Consider the following 20977-nt stretch of genomic DNA (forward strand, 5'->3'; position numbering starts at 1 on the left):
ACACTTCGACATGTAACACAGAGGAGCCGGGTTTCGAAATGCGATCTCTTGATAACAAGACCAGCGCTCTACCTCCTGAGCCATTTTAATCACTCTAAAATGGGAAAAATAAATGAAATACGGTCACATAGATGTGGATTAATTATTAATCAAGTGCACTGAAAAGGAGCAATGTCATTTTCAATATCTAACCAATTTCCTTTAAAGTTTTGGGCAATAAGAAACTGCAGATATTTATTGAAATGAATTAATCATTCTAACAATAAATGTCAATAAATGTCAATAAATGTCAATAAATGTCAACGGCACCACAAGACAAAACATCAGAGTGAGCTGATCATGAGCCTGCACCCGTTTTCAGCAGCAGGTCCGTGTTTCCACCTCTCCAACCCTTCTGCTCACCACCATTTCCCGCCAAGCTATTTAACAACTCATCATGCTATCATTCCGCGTGACATCATTGGTGAATGTTAGAACTGGAGCTGAGCGCAGTCTGTGATGACAAGAAAGGCACAATGGTAACTCAAATTGTGATGGGGTTTCGCGCTCAAAGTATAACTATATTTCATGTTGACAATATCTGTGTATTCTTAGCTGATGCCCAGGGTTGGGTAGGGTTACTTTAACTTGATTACTTTCAATTACTTTTGGATAACTCCAATACCAAATATGCTAATAAAAGACAAAAGAAACTAAATATGAATAAAATTACTAAATTTTGTGCAGGCTTGGGGAGTAACGGAACACATGGAACGGCAAAAATGATGTTGGCAAGCTGTTTGGATTTATTTTCATTTTGTTGTTGTATGTTAGTTTTGCCGGAGATCAAAGAGATCAAAGCCAGGAGAGAAAGCTTACCACGTGTTGTGAGTCATAATTTTATTCATATTTAGTTTCTTTTGTCTTTTATTAGCATATTTGGTATAGGAGTAATCCAAAAGTAATTGAAAGTAATCAAGTTAAAGTAACCCTACCCAACCCTGCTGATGCCCTTGCGGCATGCATTGGTAAACCTTGGACTGGGGATAACCTCATGTACAGTCCCTTCTCAAGGTTTACTCGTTTTCCTCATGCTGAAGTTTTTAGTTTTTCTTTGCCCTCATGTAGGTGTTATATCAGGGGATGGTGTAATAGTAGTCTGTAGTCTGTACAGCCCTTTGAAACATGTTCTGATTAAGACTATACAAATAAAGACGACTTGACTTGACAGTATTTAACACTGACTCTCACACTCTTTCACCTTCTCACCCTCTCACTCACTCACCCTTTCACTCTGTCATTCTCTCATTCTCTCATTCTCTCATTCTCTCATTCTCTCATTCTCTCATTCTCTCATTCTCTCACACTCTCACTCTGGACCTTACCTTACTTAGTCACTAACTTCTGTGTTCTATTTTAGTCTTCATAGTTTGTCACTTGTCTAGATTTCCCCGTGTTTTTCCTCCTATCTTTTCTTTATTAGTACTCTGTCCCCTTGGTTACTTGCTATTTTGTTGCCTTTCTTATCATGTTCCAAGCGCCCCTGTCACAGCATTCTTGTCTACTTAGTGTATCAAACCTTTGCTTGACCTCATGGACTTGGAATACAGCCTGATGAACTTTTGGACTATTGACTTAGACTTCCAAGATCCCTGAAACTCTTATGTTTCCATTTTGTCACGCTTCTTTGCCTCTGGTGCTTTGGATACTCTTACCTTAATGCCTGCCTTTCTGTGTAACAACTACTGTCCTAATAAAAGGCAATCGTTTGATTGTACTTAACTATGCTCCTGTGTTGTGCTTTCGTACCACCCAGAAAGAGCCCCTGACACAGAATAATGAACTGAAATAATCATCGTACACCCATTTTATAAAGCTGAGTCATGATCGGTCATTGCCTGTGCAACCGTGATGTCATATTTACTCGACAGAAGTCTCACATTATTCTTCTGATGTCGTATTCTATGAAAACCAGAATAGCCAACTGCTGCATTGAAAATCATTGATCAAGCATTTATAATGTTTTTGTCATGAATATATTTTTCGATATACCTGCGCTTTTCCATTTTTCAATGAATTTAGTGACACCTGGCAATCAAAAATGGAAACAGGTTTAGGAACTACGGTAACCAAAAACATAACGACAATGTCTTATCCGACATTTGGCCTGGAGTGAATTCAATACGATCTAGTGGATCTGGTGAAACTATACCTACATTTAATTGTAAATCAAACAGTTCAGTGACATGCAGGGAACAGTTGGATTAAGCACAGATTATTGCAAATTTTCAGATACTAAAGGCCATCACAGTGCATTTTGACATTTGACAATGCTCTTGAAAGTCAATACACAAGCCTTATGATGAATTGATAGATTTCACTGAAACAAGTTTTTAATTTGTTTTTAATTGTTTAAAATGATACTGCTTTTCTAATGAATGAATGTTTTTTTACCACTAAAGGGCACTAAACAATACACACTGTCCACTTAAAAACACAAATTCTGGTATTAATCTGACTTTTTACTGCATGTAAACTGCCTGTAAACCTATGACTTCTTTGCATCCTAAATGGAGTTGTCTTGTAAGTGTCCTCCACCTTTCTTTCGGTGTTGCTTTATTGAGGCCAAACAGACTGCCACATACTGGTCGAGCATCCTGCAACGGCCCACTCTGGTTCAGGCACATTATTTACGCCAAATCTATGCAACTGGATCCTGACAAGGACAAAAATGTTTTCCAAGTCATTCCCCTTGGGGACCAAGCCACACGCCATGGATGGAGAGGCAGAATAAATTATGCTTGTATGACTTGGAGTGTGTGGAGCCAGAAAGCCTGAAGGAACAACATAGCGGCTTGTGAGCTTCTTTCATACGAACAGACTTGCCAGGGCCGGCATCATGGCTGGGGGAGCGGAGCCCTACCAAGCTCAGGCTGTTGTGAGAGAAACACTGAATTATGTATCCCTGAAGCACCCCCTCCCTCCCTTCTTTTTGCTCCTTTGCCATTCTCTGACAGATGAGGGCAGTGAGATGAAGTTTCGCAGGAGGTCAGGAGTGATAGACACCGTGAGGCGTTTCCCTTCTCCTGTTTTCTGCACCATTTCACTGAGGGGGGTTGGTATTTGGCGCTGTCCGCCCTCTCATTCAACAAGGCCCTGGATAAGGAGGACCTGTAAACCCCCGCCCCTGCCCCCCCGGTAAAGCATGTACTCAATGACACATTAATGACACATTTAGGCTTGCGAACTCTGCCTGGGGGGAGAGGTAATTTCTAAAGGTCTACTGCATCGATTCTCAGAATGAGGACCATTTTCATTCTGCAAGGCCTCCAATGAGCAATAAGGTCAGAAGGCCATGCTTTAAAAAAATCAATTCCTTATTAAATCGTCATCACTGTTAGAGGAGGAAAATAGCTTATAAAAGAAGATGGAAGATATCCAGCTTCCTCAGATACGATTCTAAATTATGGCTTCCTATTTTTGTGGGGGAATTTCTCAGGTTAGGTTCTTCTCTCATTAGATGCTCCTGCTCAGTTCCTCCTCCTCCTCATTTGAACTTCTTGCTCCTTGTTCTCTTGACACTTCATTGACAGGCTGTTGCTTCTATTTCTGTCTATCGCCACAGGCTATACATTCTGCATATTGTACATGAAACCCACATTGGGAACACCTGCTTGCTTTACACGATGTAAGATATCTTTTTTCCACAGCTATAGCACTAATTATTTCTGTGCTCCATCAGGGGTATGATTTCAGATTTATAAATTGCCAATATTAAGTCATACATAAAATAAGTATATGTAAGTCTATGAAGTGGCTCTGTTCATCAAACGGCAGGGTATTTATCAGGATGGGGATTATCGTATTTTTCGAACGACAAGTTGTGCCTCAAAACTCCAAAGTGGCCAGAAATATAAGAGTGCTCCTTGTAATACGGTGCACCGTATATAATAAAAAATACGGTGAGTAAATTTGCAAATGTGTAGCAACAATAAATGGTACTGCATACTATAACTGTTCTGCCTTTGAGAAACATGTGAAGTGGCCATCGGGTGCCCTTTTGTAACATTTTCATTTTATTGTCGTTTCATTGTACAAAAATGCTTGAAATCTAACAAGCAGTGTCGGCTAACTAAATCTCTAAGTGTGGGAGCAGAATACGAATTTCAGGCATATTTTTCCTATTGGCCTGACAACTATGCTGTCATATTACCGTATTTTCACGCCCATAGGGCGCATCGGGTAAAAGGACACAGTATCCGTAGTCGGTTCCATTTCAGAATTTAACAGACTGGAGGTGCACCTGAGTATAAAGTGCAGATGCTCCATGCTTTACTGCTCCATTACATTGCCCAAAAAATTCAATACAAAGATGTTTTAGTAACGTTTGCGCCGCGAGGGGGAAATTTTTCATGCAGGAGGGGTGGTTGGGTTATTTTTCAGCACAACAAAGACAAGCATAATATTGAGTGTATTAAAAAAAAACAGCGGTAGCAAATCTGAGTTTGGTTGTGGTTTATTTAAGTATTGATTACAGGGTAAAACACGGTTCGTTTTTAGCTTCTTCCAACTTGCGAACCTTCTTTAAATTGTTGTTCCCCGTAGCGAACAAATCAACACCATGGCGGACAAAAACATGAAAAGCATTCAATGGAGGGAAAGTGAGCTTTTGGATTTAATTCATGTTGGGTGGGACAACTCTCCTTAGCCTCCAATAGCACAATAACTTTCAAATTGCAAGATACGCTATGGCATTTGCATCCATGAGCACTTCCGCTAACAATGTATTCCGCTTGACGTCACGCGTCCTCTTCTACACAAGCAGGATACGATGGCAATCAAACAAGTGATAATTAATAGTCACAGGAAGAGCATAGAAATCACATTTAGTTGGATATGTGAACGAGCTTACAAAACCATGGGATTTCACCCAAAATGTTGTAAAGTCTCTCTTCAGCCATGGCTCAAACCGGTGACCTCCCATTCTTGGGAGCCAACAACCAAACCTACAGAACACTGCCCAAAGAAATCTGAGACTTATATGTTCACCTCTTGGGTGTGAAAATACGGTAAGCTGTTATCAGACCAATAACTATCAGCCTGATAAATATTGTGTACCACTCCTTAGCTAGTAACTTGTGTCGGCATGTATAATGATTATTTTTTATGTAGTAGTAACAATACGTGGTCTTCTCTCTATCTCTCATGTGCACAAGGGATGTGAGAGCCTACGATCAGTCACATGACTCAATGGCAACATCATTTTCTAATTGAAAACATGAGAATGCGACTATTAAAATGTCCAACATTAAAGCTGAAGAAATAACACAAATCATCCATCATTACTTTGCTTTTTTTCTTGACAAACAAAACAAGAATGCTTGCATAGGACATGCATTTGACAGAGACATTCAAGATACTACCACAAGACTTTTCTGAATCGTACGTGTAATGTCCTTCGAAGGTTGTTGTTGGTTTCAAGAACAGCACCTGAGGCTAAGCAGGGTTCATGGTGAGGTGGGCCGCATATTAGAAGAGGGCAGGTCCTTCATGCATCTTCCTAAGCAGACACAAACATTACCTGCCATGAAACTAGAGCAGTTGGTCCCACTGTGTGCTGGTCCTCCACAAAATGTCTTTCTCTCTTTATTAAGACTCACAGTCACTCAATAGCAGGACAAGGCAACATTATATTTTCATTTGTTTTACAAGCAATGTTGGTGCAAATGAAATGTAGAGATTTTTTTCAGACATAAAACACTCGGACGAGAGAGCACATGCAATCAACTACTGTAGGAGTTAGAGTTGCACAAAATAAAAAGTTAAAATACAAATAATCATTGAGAATAATTATTATGAAAGCTAGTATCACCACAAAAATCAATTGAATAATCCATAAATGGTATCGGTAATGTAATAGCGATCCATTGTAATTATGCGTTTGCAATTTTCATGTGTCCTTTTTTCCGGTATAAAAGGTTAATGTATTATAGGGCGCACTTTTGAATTTGTGGTGAATTTGGGGGTTTTAGGTGCACCTTATAGCCCGGAAAATACCGTAATCTGAAAAAGAAAAACAAATGTTTGCCCAATACATATTCAAATGGGTTCAACCACTATTAATGATTATTATACACAAAATGTTGCTTTAACTGAGTGACATAAAATCAGGGGAGCCAGGTGAGGCAGTGCCTCACCATTCATAAAGGAAATATAAAATTGAAAATATAGTTGTTATATCTATTCAGAGTTAAAGCTCTTTCTCATTTAACTTCACAATTTCCAGATTTTCTTTTAGAAAATTCCTGAATTTAAAATAATTAGTACATAACATACTACTATGCTGGGTGTATTCAGTTGCAGAATAAGACATGCAATTCCGCTGCCTCAAAGCAGGGGGCGAAAGTGAGACCTAAGAGTGTGATTTGGCTCACACCTCAGGCCCAATAAAAAATAATTAACATTATTATTAGCAAGATAACAGCAAGTCAAAACCTTTTCTAGTTTTCTTTTTGTTGCATGGACTTTTTTTGATAGCAGAGAATTACCTATCTATTGATGCTTTCATTGAAAAGAAGCAAGATATAACATATGATTGTGCTGACCGTCTAAAGATTCAGAATGAAGCATACAATTGTCTTGCCTCTGTCACGGTTGCCATGGCGCCCAATTGGCCCTGCCCGTGTGGCGCCAGATGCGGCTCATTGACAGATTGGCTTTCCGTCTTTTTAAGCTCAGTGCTCTCACTCTTAGTTTGTCAGTCCGTCATCGAACCTTTGCCCCGCAAGACGTGAGTTCTGACTCGGTCCTGTTGGTATTTCCTGTCCGGTATTGTTCCCATTTAGTTTGTCCTCTGTAATATGGGTTTCAAGTTTCGTTCCCGTCTATTTTTGGCCTGTTTATTATTCTCTCCAGTTTTCGTTCCCGTCTAGTTCGTCCTGTTTAATTTCGATATCCCGTTTCAATACCAATCCTGTCTGTCCCGTCCTGTCCGGTATCAACCCCATCCGCCCAGTATCTGCTCGGGCTATTGTTGTTGATCTCATCGGTCACTGGCTTCCTGTCTTTCCACGCCAGACCGCTACCAAACGTTCATGACTCCCCATTTCCTGTAAAATAAAAGCTTCTGTGAGAATGTCACGCATTTGGGTCCTGTTCCTGTTCCGGTTTTCGACAACATCATGGCTGAGGGCAACTAAAAAAACAAGTATTTTGCTTTGGATCACACCTCAGCCCTCAATGATATAATTAGTGGTAGTATTAGCAAGTGAACAGCAAGTCAAACCATTCATTTTTTTCTCGCTTTCAAGCCTTACAGTGTTTTTCTCCTAATTGCATGGTTTTTATTTAATCTACTGCTGCTTTTATTCGAGAGGAGAAGCACATGGAATTAATTTACAAGTTATGGTAAGACAATAAAAAGTTTTTTTTTCTATGCTACAGTCTATGTATTGATTTCTTGCTCAGCCAATCAAATGATGAATAAGATGTAGGTTAATTTATTTGTAAATCTGACAGTGCCTCACCAGACACAAACCTCACTGCACGTCACTGGTTCTACACAATAACATTGAGTTGAAGACTCTCCTAAGAGCTATCTCTACAATCATTCAACATTATCATTGCATACATTCGGCTTGGTAATACTCATGAGCGGTGACAAGGTATTGCCTACTTGCAGACAAAAACAACAAAATGAGTGCATAAATATAAATAGTCTGCTGCAGGCGTGTAGCTTGAATATATTGCATTAACCTCCTCCAGCTATTGATCCATTTTTGTTTCTTCCCCCGCTTGGAGCTGAAATATATGCATAAATTCAACATGGAGGTGTCAAGAGCCGAAGCCATCTTAAGTCCAATTTATCATCATAAAAAGGTTGCAAAAACAGTCTCCTGCATTATTAGTGTTGTATGTCCCATGTAAGAGTCCTGAAGCCATTTTCTAGTTTGAGCCTGAAATAAAGCTCACCTGTTAAGAATGCTGTCATTTCATTATTTCGTCTAATCTAAATAATTTCTATTTGCTTCTGTGTTGAAGCTAAATCTAATATTAAACTCAGTATATGTCTAACTGTTAGCAGGGTTCAACAGATGGGCAGAAAGGCCGGGCCAGGAGGAAAAAAAATAACAATTGATTTCATTTTTGTCTATCTGATTATTCAGCATTGGCGGCATGGTGGCTGAGTTGTGTCCACGGCACACTTTTGAGGTCATGGAATCAAATCAAGCTACCAGCTTTCCTGTGCGGAGTTTGCATGTTCTCCCCACACTCTTCCTTGAAAGGGAATATTATGACTTTAAGTTGTTTTGGTTTAAAAATACCTTGAATATAATCTACTGGTTTAAACGGCACAATCTTTTTATTCAATACTTTCTCAGAAGTGTATTTATTTATTTTATTTTTTATTTTTTTGCTTGGTTTGCAAGCTGGTCATCCTTCTTATTTTATTTTTTATATTATACTTTAATTATTTTATATTTTATGTTTAATTATTTTTGTTTATTAATGCAACATCCATTTCAGCCTGGTCATCTTGGAAGGTGGAAAACCTCATGTGTGGCCCCTTCTCAAGGTTTCTTCATTTTCCTCATGCTGAGTTTTTGAGTTTTTCCTTGCCTTCATGTAGGTTTTAGATCAGGGAATGGTGTAATTATAGTCTGTAGTTTGCAATAGTCTGTGGTCTGTGCAGACTTTTGAGACTCCTTGTGATTAAGGGCTATATGAATAAACATGACTTGACTTTAGTTGACCTGTTTGGGTCACATCTTATAATTACGGTGAAATGGTGGGTCCTAAAGTCAGATCAGTTTAGAAAAACTGATGTAGAAAACTCTAGCCTAGCAGGGACCAACAACTCCCAGCTTACCTTTTTTCTCCCTAAACTACAAACTTGCATAATTGTTACCAATTCATATAGTTGAAAATGACTCATGATGCATTTTTAATAACGCTATTCATAATTTAAAAGATCCGTTCTCTTTCTTTATTCTGAGATGAAAAAAAACGTTTCAATAATGAATGAAACATTTGCTTGAGTAAGAGAGTCAGCGCAGTGCAAGTGACAGAACAGGTGACGCACGTATGAACAGAGGAAATGGCTGAACTGGGAAAGACGAAATTAGTGATTAACTGCCCACCTGAAGGTTAAAGAGCAGAGGTGGGCAAACTACGGCCAGTGGGTCACATGCAGCCCATTGGGCTTTTTCATCAGGCCCGCCAAATGGAAATATTGAGAATATGCATAGAATGGTAAAAAAGAAAAAAGTACTGTTGAAAATGTGTTGATTTAGTGCAATTCATGTCCATTGTGTCCCCAACATTCAAATAGCTGACTACATTTTCATTGACTTGCTATCTTTATCGTGCACTTATTTTATTTTTCAAGATTTTTATCAAATTTCAGCAAAAAAACCTGTCCAAGCTGGCTTTGTTGTATTTTGAGTTTTTCAATGCAATCAATCACATGTTGTGCTCAAAATGGGACATCATTTATTATTGTGTTTTAGTTCTTTGTGTTTCAAGACCAGTTTGATTAAATGGTTTATTCACAGACGAAACAAAAATAATTATAACATGTACTTATACATGTCTGCATGTTTGATAAGAGCATTCTTCAATATCGGAAACCTGCAAAAGATATTTTATAAGATGCCAGTTCGTTATATTTATATCTCACTGCTGTTTGTTATTTTCACTATTATGCACTGTTTACATCATTGTTACTATTAGCCAATACTGTTAATGTTCTGTTGTTGTTCCTGAGTTCCTAAAATCTTTAGTGGATCTGCTTTTTGTAACCTCTGTGATTTATATCAAGATAGGTTTTATGGGAGGGCTTTAAGAATAGGTTTGGAATTTGGCATTGTGCGGGTTTCTTTGACAGTCCTCTCCTGTTCTCCTTGTAAGTTCAAAACTAATTGACGAATTATCTCCTTATCAAGAGTGTCTACCTAACTACAAATGTATCAATATTATATTGATGCTATTCTCAAAAGACTAATCTTCATTTTTTTTTTGCATGAATGAAATGTGAAGAAATGCAAAAAAGGTATTTTTTTTTTAAATGTCAAAAATAGAGATAGGCTTACATGATGTTTTTGTGGCCTGCGACTCAAACGGTGTGCCCAGCTCTGTTAGAGAGGCATGTTATAAGAGAGTGAAGGCATTTTTGCATGGTATGAAATAATTCTGCATGTTTCCTTTGGGGTTAATGTGTGCACTGCTCAAGTATTGTTCAAAATCAAACGCAGCAAATGGAACCTGGCCTGTCCTAGTCACAAAAGAAAACAACCAACACACTATTACGGCATCACATAATTTGCCAATATAGAACCTACTGAATTGTTATATTTATTACATGGGATGACAATTTTACGTATATTGTGTGTCAGTTTTTGGACCCAAAATGCCATTTCGTGCTATCCTTATAAAACATCTTAATTTGTATATGTAATAGAAGATAACTCTTGACATAGATTGACTTGAATTTGAGCCTCTTAGCGCTTAAGGAGTTTGATCTGCTCCTATGGTGACACCTACTGGCAAATATATAGGACATAGAAATAATGGACTGTTTTTACGTCCATCCAGTCTTTTTTATGTATTTATTCAAAATAATTACTTCGTTATTATGAAAGATGGATGGAAAAAGGCGTCGCATAACCAAATCCAAGTGAACTGAGCATGATTGTAGCCTGCATTCTTGTAGAACAAGCAAGTTAATGCTCATTAGCAGCATTAATGAAGTCATGTTTTTGTCCATTCAACCAATAGACAGGCAATTACTTGCGAGTTGTTAGGCTTGTTAGTGTGAAGCAAAGCCCTAATGCAGCAGAGAGAGAAAGCAAACTTTAAAAAAAGGAAAAGCAGAGGCAATTTGTTGACAGGACCTTCAAGAAATTAAAATCTCACTGAAGGTTATGAATTCATCAACCTGATCAGTATGATCATGCTTATATCAGGCCAACAATAACATCTGAATGTTTAACTTCCCAACAGTGGCAATTGTTCAGCTTTGTCAAATACTGCTTGTTATTCCGAGAATTTACTCTGTGACTTAAAGACTTGCTTGTGATCAAAGTCAGCAAGGATTTGAGGATTTTTTTCAAAAGATTAGACCGGCCAAATATTTCAGTATAAGGTTGGACTAGGAATTGTGGTATTGATCCAGTCGAAGTAAATAAGTCAAGTCAAGTCATTTTTATTTGTATAGCCCTTTATCACAAAGAGTCTCAAAGGGCTTCACAGGTTTTTAGTTTATTCAATTTAATTTATTTTTTGTTTGATAAATCTTAAATAGCCTGCTCGAAAAACAATATGAGTTAATAAAAAGATGGCCCTAAACTGCCTAATGAGCAGATAAATATATGAAAAAGAAAACGTAATGTGCTGCCACCTACTGGTATGGAAGAATGTTACAGTTTCAGTTAAAAAGCCTGCTCGAAAAACAATATGAGTTAATAAATAGATGTCCCTGCACTGCCTAATGAGGAGATAAGTATATGAAAAAGAAAACGTAAGGTGCTGCCACTTACTGGTACGGAAGAATGTTACAGTTTCTTGGCTGATCTGATAGATAGATAGATAGATAGATAGATAGATAGATAGATAGATAGATAGATAGATAGATAGATAGATAGATAGATAGATAGATAGATAGATAGATAGATAGATAGATAGATAGATAGATAGATAGATAGATAGATAGATAGATAGATAGATAGATAGATAGATAGATAGATAGATAGATAGATAGATAGATAGATAGATAGATAGATAGATAGATAGATAGATAGATAGATAGATAGATAGATAGATAGATAGATAGATAGATAGATAGATAGATAGATAGATAGATAGATAGATAGATAGATAGATAGATAGATAGATAGATAGATAGATAGATAGATAGATAGATAGATAGATAGATACTTTATTCATCCCGGCAGGGAAATTCACATTTTACTTGACAAAGCGATTGCATGATTTTTTAAATAATAATGGTAAAATGACAATGGCACCCTAGACATACACAGACACCGACTATTTTTTCAGACTATTATTACATAGTAGTGTCTCGATACCGATACTTTTTGCTTGGGAATGTCATGACCATGGAATAATTAAAATCGTTCCTCTTGAGTTAGTTAGTACCTACAATATAAACTCAGCACAAATATTCTAGACAGTTAAAACGATTCTTTTTTTTTAATAACTGCCTTGCAAACTCTAACAGTATAAAAAATAAAAATAAATATTTTGATTACTACTGTTTCAGAACAAAACACAAAAGAGTGAGACCAAAAAGCAGCAATGTAACAAAAATACAAATTCCGTATAACAATGTCAACTAGAAAACGGAAATACCTTCCATTGCACAATATTTTGATGATAAAGTCAGTAATGTTAGGAACAGTAACATGTTTGCATTTTTTGTCTTGGCTCGCTGTTCTCTGCAAGGTGGGCTTTTTTCGTGTGTATGACAATTTGTGGTGCAGCGAGAGGAGCAGATCACTTTCCAACATCAATCGAGCCTTGCATTGTCCTTTTCTGTTGTTGAAAAAAAAGTCCTTACCTTGCTGCATCTCATTTTACATAGTTCGCAAGAGCTTGAAATATATGAGTGTCTTAAAATGCATCATTCAAGAGCACTTTGACCAAAAACTACGTTTCCCACATTGCCTGTCAACTATGATACCCACAAAGTGGTGACTTAGCGCCAGCACCTGGAACAGTTTCCATATCAATGCCCGTGTCTGGATTGAGAAATAAAATAATCCAAAAATCGTTTTTATAGACAGTATTTACTTATTATCATAGATGTCTTTCAATGAAAATGTAATGTGTGTAAAAAGTTATTTTGCATTGAAGAAGGAAAAGAAGAGCAAGACAGAGAGACAGGCAGGGAAATTAAGATGAAAAAGCAGGAAAATGGAGAAATAAAAAAGGAGAGAAGAAAAAGGGCTCAAAAGAGGACAAATGGGAAAAAATAGAAAAAGGAGAAAGAAACATGAAAAAAAGTCTACAAAACAAGGAAAAAAGAAACATTTTTTTTTGTTTTTTAGGGGGTAACCGTGCAGCAAGATGACGGATATTCATATCATCTCCCTCTTGGTGAGCCTCATGTGCTATAATATACAAGCATCCCAACCTATACCATACCCGTCAACCTTCAGGGCACCATGCCCTTACAAACTGTCGTATTTTCCCTTAGAAAATACAAAATCTTACAACATATTTTTTTTTAAACATGTTCATTCATGTAGTTTAACATGTTATGTTGAACATGTGTTTCGTTATATCATATATATTGTTAATTAACATTTCGTTGTGAGATCCTGAGTTGCTCGACATGAATAAGGTTTATTATAAAAAAGTTCAAAAATAAGGTAGCTTGGACGTTCACTGGAGAAGGAAAAAATACGTGCAAACATAATTAAGTAGAATAATACATTTTCTTATTCAAATTATGAAGTCATTTTCTGCATTAAATTATTGTTGGTAATATACTGATTAAAGGGATAACCACAAACCTATCTTTTTTCATTTTCTCATTCTATGCTTCCTTTTTTTCTTAACTTCTTTATACAACACAATAATTCGAAATATAATGCATCAAAGCAAGTGAGCCGTTTGAGAGCTGGCTCTCTTTCATGAGTTGAGCCAAAAAAGCCGGTTCTTTAAAAGGAGACGGAATTCCTTTTACTACATCGAACCGCTCGCTTCGTTTGCAACGAAAAAAAACGATACCGAGATAGAGGCAACCGCGCCAAACTCGTTTGACTTGATTGATTGGCCGTTTCGTGATAGACGTTTTTCCGTACAGATTTTCTCGTACGTTGTACACGTCTTAAAATGCATAATAAACGTACTTTGTACGGCAAAAACGTACAGGTTGACAGGTATGCTATACGTATTTAAGAGGTGCAGGTTTTTTATGATAGTTATTGTATTTTTGCTTATTATTCAAATCAATATTACATTTTTTTTAATGAATGACGGAGTTTTTTTTACTAGAAGTTGCTAAATAATACACAATGTCTCTTCAAACACACACAACTAACCATGCTTATCTCAACCCATGCAGCCCTTCTCTCTTTGGCATTCACTTACATACAAATTTCCCTCAGCCAGGCCCGTCTTTCATCCCCAAATTCACAAAGGCAAATCCCTCTCATCCTCTACCAACCATTCTTTCCTCTTCAACTCTTGCAGCCGCTGTATGGTCCTTAGTCCGAAAACTGCCTGGAAAATCTCCAGTCTGGCAAAGACGTATGCAGCCGTTCCGACTTGCAGATTTTTCCAGTTCCCTTCTCAAATAAACAAAACAAAAATACGCTTGAAAAATACGATCAATTAATTTATTTTTAGCCATGTAAAGTCAACTTTTTGATAAATGTGCATGTTTTTTTTTTCCTGTGCTAAATTTTAATACGAGGGACACATTTCAACCTGGAAGACAAGTCAAGTTTGGTTTCTTTGAACACCCTTAATCAGAAAAAAGTCTCAAAATGCTGCTCAGACCACAGGAAAAACTAAAAAACCCCACGATGAAGGAAAAAAGAAACACAAGAAGGAACAATAGATAATCCCCCTTCCAGGATGACCAGACTGTCACAACCAGAACAGAATTAGGACCCAGATTCATAACGTTAACCACAATTTTATTAAGGAAAAGAGGATCCGGTGCTCGCTAGACGCGGGAAGCAAGTCGATCACAGAATCAGATCGTGTTCCGGAGCAGGAGAATCGTGGTGTCGAAGACGGAAAAAACTGGTCGATAGGGATCAAAACGGGTCATAAACCGGGATGGGGGAGCAAAACGTGGATGGGGTCAAAAAACAGGTCATAGAAATTAGGAAAAGACGGTTAGAAAACGGGTGCAAAAAGCGGGACCGACAGGAGTCAGAGTAAAACTGCTTGCCTTGTAGAAACAGAGGTTCTCTGACGGACTGACATCAGGCGAGTGAAAGGACTGAGCTTAAGTAGGACAGGGAACCAATCAGGAAGCCCGCAGCGGCTTGCGCCAAATGAGCGGGCACAGGAGAAACTAATCAGTCATCATGACACAGACTGCAATAGATGTTACAAGGGCATCAACAGACAATACTCAGACATCATCAGAGTCACCTTTATTATCATGGTGTTGATACAATAAATATACATCTATAGAATATCATAATTAGACAAATATAAAGTATTCACTTCTTATATTAAGTATTGACATCTCAAATAAGAACTATTCACAACTGGAATATTTCACTTAAAACTGTGTTCTAAAACGGCCATTTAGTGTTTTGAAAGCTCAGAGGAAGAGGCTATCACTGTTCTTTCGGACATTGTGGGATCTGGATCCTTGGCCCGATGGTAACAGTTCAAAAAAGCGGTTGCTGGGGTGTAAAGAGGTAGTGACAGCTGGCAATGTCCTCCTTGCTGGTTCAAGGGGCAGCCGGTGATCTTTTGGGCTGTGTTTATAGTCCTACTGGGATGCTCTCTATGGTGGTAGTGTAGAATTTCACCTGCGGCTTCTCCTCCAGATTTTTTCTCCTGAGCATACTAAAGAAGTGGAGTCACTGTTGGGCCTTTTTTCTCACTGCCTCAGGGTTGGCCGACCAGGGGAGGTCCTCGAACATCTGCACACCCATGAAATGGATGGAGTGGACCCTTTCCATGCTGTCTCTGTTGATGTGAAGCAGGGCTGCTCTACCCTTCCCGAGGGTCAGGATTATCTCCTTTGTTTTTGTGGCGATCACCACACTATTAGTCTTTTGACCTTATCCCTGGAGTCTCACTCATCTTTCCCTGAAATGAGTCCGACCCCGGTGGTGTCACCAGCAAACTTGATGATGCTATTCGAGGAAAGGCTCAGTGTGTGGTCAGATGTATAGAGAGTGAAAAGAAGGTGACTCAATACACACCCTTGTGGAAAAACGGTCGTAAGTGTGATGATGTAGGAGTAATGATTTCCAAGCTTGACTGTGGGCGATCTGTGAGGAAGTTTTTTTATCCACTGACAGATGTGGTAAGGCCTAGATACAACCGTTTTTGCACCAGGATCCCTGAAATGATGTTGTTATAGGCTGAGTTGAAGTCCAAGAAGAAAAGCCGCAGGTAGCTTCCTTGACGTTCCAGGCTCAGCGTGGAGTGGAGTGCGATGGTGATGTCATCCTGCTTTGATCTATTTGCCTTGTAGGAATACAGAAGGGGTCATCAACGTGACAAAGCTCATTCATTTTGCTCTATGCATAAACACACGCTGTATTTGTTTACTTGTGTTGAAGGGCGCTATTTTCACTCTCACCAAATGCATATTGCACAAACCCTACGATACCAAACTGTATGTAACATCCTATATGCGGACATTTCTTGGGTTAATTTTGTGGAAATTATAACTATAACCTTATCCTCCTTGTTTTATAACCTTATCTTCTCTGTTCCTTTATCTTCTTGGTTTCTTTAACTCACTGTAAATGTGTGAAACTGGAGTGTCTTGCCCAATTTCGTTGTCACAATATGTTGACCCATTTCTTAACAATGACAATAAAGGTATATTCTATTCTATTCTATTCTATTCTATTCTATTCTATTCTATTCTATTCTATTCTATTCTATTCTTGTCATTACTGTATTGTTGAATTTTGGGTGATGGGAATATTGGTGGAATCAGATGCTTGACTCAGTTTAGTATTAGCTAACACTGCCCTCTGCTGGTCAACTCTACAGTTACAGCATTAGACAATTTCTGTTTTCCTCTCCGTGACATTTACCCATCGTGAGACGGTTTTACAGGAACAAATACTCAAGTCCTTATAAGGGAGTCAAATATTTTTAAAGGGACAACTTTAGGGAAAGTTTTTAGGAGGCAGTGATGTGCGTTGAGGTTTGTGTCTCGTGAGGCTCGGGCACATTTACAAAGAAATTAACTTAAATTTTATGCATTATTTGATTGGCAGAGCAAGAAATCACTATATAAACTGTAGCATAGAAAACAATGTTTTATTGTCTTACCTCAACATTTGTGTTGCTCCTTGTAAATAAAAGAATTAATAGATAGAAAAGCGCCCATTGTGAAAAAAGCCGATGCAACAAGAACACAATTTGCTAATATTATCACAAATTATATTGTTTGGGGCTGATGTGTGTGCCAAATATGAATCTTTGGTCTCACTATCACCCTCTGCCTTGAGGCAACAGTATAGTGTGCCTAACTCTGCATCTACAGACGCAAAGCATCAACAGATAGGTAACCCTGAATTCTGAGCAACAGTCAATGCAACAGGGGGGAAATAATACAGAATGCTTGACTTGCGAGCTGTCACCAATTCTATTGTTTGTGGCCGAATCTGAATCCATGGTCTCACTATCACCCCATGTTTAGAGGCAAGAGAATTGCTTGCCTCACTCTGCATCAGCAGATGCGCTGCACAACAATCCATTACATATTAATTATCCATCCATCCATCCATTATCTGGACCGCTTATCCTCAGTAGGGTCGCGGGGGTGCTGGAGCCCATCCCAGCCATCTCCGGGCAGTGGACAGGGGACACCCTGAACTGGTTGCCAGCCAGTCGCAGGGCACACAGGGACAGACAATTCGCTCACTCATTCATACCTAGGGACAATTTGGACCGGTCAATTAACCTGACATGCATGTTTTTGGAATGTGGGAGGAAACCGGAGTGCCCGGAGGAAACCCACACAAGCACGGGGAGAACCTGTAAACTCCGCACAGGAAGGTTGGTAGAGTGGATTTGAACCCATGACCTCAGAACTGTGCCGCACACTGCTCTGCCGTGCTGCCCTACATATTAATTATATTTATAATAAAATTGGGCTATTTTGAAAAAGAAAATCCAAAAATGCTGTTAAATCAAAATTACTTTAACACTGAATAAATAAAACTATTTAACATGTTTTGGATTTTATATTTCCACCATGACAGGAGAGGCCTCTTTGCCAATATCATTTTTTAAGTCAAGTCATGTTTATTTGTACAGCCAAAAATCACAAATAGTATCAAAAGGCTGCACAGAACACAGATTATTGCAGACCACAGACTATTATTACACCATCCCCTGATCTAAAACCTACATGAGGGCAAGGAAAAACTCAAAAACCTCAACATGAGGAAAATTAAGAAACCTTGAGAATAATAATAATTTCCTTTGTATTGTCATTCTTTGTAACAATGTACACAGAACGAAATGTCGATACACCTGACCCGTTGTAGCGAGCCGATGCAGCCGCAGCCAACAGAGGGCGCCGCCATTTTACCAATGTTATAAGTCTTAGGTATGACTCGGCCGAGGCGCGAACCAGCGACCTCCCAGTCTCAAAGCGGGCGCTCTACCATCTAGGCTACTGAGCTGAAGGGACTACATATGAATTAATCCTCCTTCCAGGATGACCAGGCTGCAATAGATGTTGCAATAACAAAGAAAACACAGATATTGTCATTAAAAAATATTGGCAATTATTTTGCTTTAACATATCTTTTCTCACAATTGTAGTCGATACCAGTGTCAAATTGCTGGCCAATTAGGAACTTTAAAATAAAAAAAATTGCTCTAATGCCAAAAAATATAAGAAAAATAGAAAGGAAAATACAGTATAACATTGAATGAGAGTTAACAAACAATGTACTTTTTTTTTCAAAGGAAGGACATTTATATACTAGCGGTATTGGTAATTTTTTATTGAGTGTAGTATCTATTTCGGTGTTAGTATAAAAACACACAGCACCAAAATTGCTCGAATTAACAATTTGAAATTATACGCAAAATCACTGTTACGAAGTATATATGGCAGTAACAATCAAATTCTGAGCTGATCAAAGAAAGGCCATTCTGATTAAATTAGGCGAGTTCAGATAAACAACGATAAAACCTGATTGGTTCTGATCCATAAGCATGATTGGCTCAAATATTATACACAAAAACAGACTTCTGTTCATAGGCTTGACTTTTGATACTTTATTTTTTTGATAAGTTATTGTGATGATTCTACACAAAAAATGAGGAGAAAATGTGCATTGCTAATCACATTCATGAAGGATTTTCAGCTGTATGCAACATATTAATGCCATTAGCAACGGCTGTGGTTTTTTTGTTTTTGTTTTGTTTTTTTGCTGCAATGTGGTAGAAAAGGCATTTTCGGTATGCCAATAAAGAGCTAATTTGGGTTTAATGCAAATTTCTGTTACGTTAAATTAAAGAGGATCATCTTTTCGGTTATTCTGGTAAGAGCAGGAGGGTTACAATACACTGACAAGTCCATGAAATCAAAATTTGTAGTGAGCAGGTCCTTCATTTTTCCCAGGTTTCTGGGTTTTGAATGGCAAACCATGTCATCCTGCATAATTTCGATCAGTTTTTCAACCAGTGTCCCGTGGCACACGAGTGTGCCATGAGACTTTGTCTAGGGTGCCATTGTCATTTTACCATTATTATTTAAAAACCATGCAATTGCTTTGTCAAGTAATCAGCCAAGAAACTGTAACATTCTTCCATACCAGTAGGTGGCAGCAAATTAAGTTTATCTTTTTCATATACTTATCTGCTCATTAGGCAGTGCAGGGACATCTATTCATTAACTCATATTGTTTTTCGAGCAGGCTATTTAAGATTTACCAAACAAAAAATAACAAATTAAATTGAATAAAGTAAAAATGTTTCACATAATTGTGATTGTTGTTTCCATATTTTACAAAATAAATGTTAGAACTTGAAAAAAAATGTGTTTCGTTGCACAACAAAATCATTTTTGCTCATTTCAAGTATTTATATTTTTTTTTTAGAAAGATAATAAAAGAATAAAAGCCAAGTAACTGTAACATTCATCCATATCAGTAAGTGGCAGAAAATTATTATTACCGTAAATTCCAGACTATAAGCCGCTACTTTTTTCCCAAACGTTCAACCCTGCAGCTTATTCAGTGATGCGGCCAATTTATGTAATTTGTTCTAACAGCCGCCGGCGGCGCCCGAGTTCAAGGCACATGACACAGCTTACAAGCTAAACGCAATCGCGCAGTCCGATAAAGAAGGAAACAGAGCTACTAAATCACCTTGCGAACGTGTTGCTAGCGTGTTTTTGATTAAGGGAGCGGGGAACGTAGTCTATATGACAAAGTCTCTTACACAAACTAAAGTAGGACAACTTGATGACGACAGTTATAGGGAGGAAGATGAGAACGGTTTACCGGGGGGTTTTGGGGTTTTTAAGGGTTATTGATCTATCTTCGTTATTCATTATCCATTATCTGTTATCGGTCAGTTCATAATACGCTACAAAGCCTAGGAGCCGGGACACTTACTCTCAGCCAAAGGGCCAAGCTAAGGTCCTAGCCCTAAAGCCTTGCTGCGATCATTGCGAATGCACCGTTCCCGGAGGTACTGCAATACCGGGCCGATGCGTGGAGTGGACAGAGCAAGCTCATATTCCGTGGTTTCTATATGTACGGCATGTTTTTTTTCAACAGACTCCTTAACTGTAATGCGAGCGTGTTGCTAGTAGCGTTTTGCTACCTTTCACAGGCACGGTTTGGGATGAAAGTTATAATATTATTGTAAAAGCTTTGAAAACTTTCTCGGTGTACCGTCTTTCTTTGTAAATATGTGTAACCATGTATAATATGTATTTGCAACTGTATATTTTTGTAATGTATTTATTTTTGGACACTTATTCTGATAAGTCTTGCACTGACCAATTAAAAAGAAGAGGCGTAACAGACGCGAAGATGATGGGAAGTGGGGACCGATAAAGGTGAGTGTTTGTGGACACGGCAGACAATAGTGGATATATATTTTTCCCACCCTTACCTTTGGAAATATAAACTTTTTTTCCTTGGATTACTTTTAATGGTACCTGGACTCTGCAGGTCTGCATCAAATTTTAAGTACCGTAATCATTTTCCGATCAATTTGCTGGCTGTGGTTTTTGAACTGTGTACTGGCTGTGGTTGCCGGCTGAGGTTGTGGAACTGAAAAAAAAGAT

The sequence above is a fragment of the Urocampus carinirostris genome, chromosome 7 (genome assembly GCF_059441175.1).
Source record: "Urocampus carinirostris isolate Australia breed hairy pipefish chromosome 7, RoL_Ucar_1.0, whole genome shotgun sequence".
In the NCBI taxonomy this organism is placed as follows: domain Eukaryota; kingdom Metazoa; phylum Chordata; class Actinopteri; order Syngnathiformes; family Syngnathidae; genus Urocampus; species Urocampus carinirostris.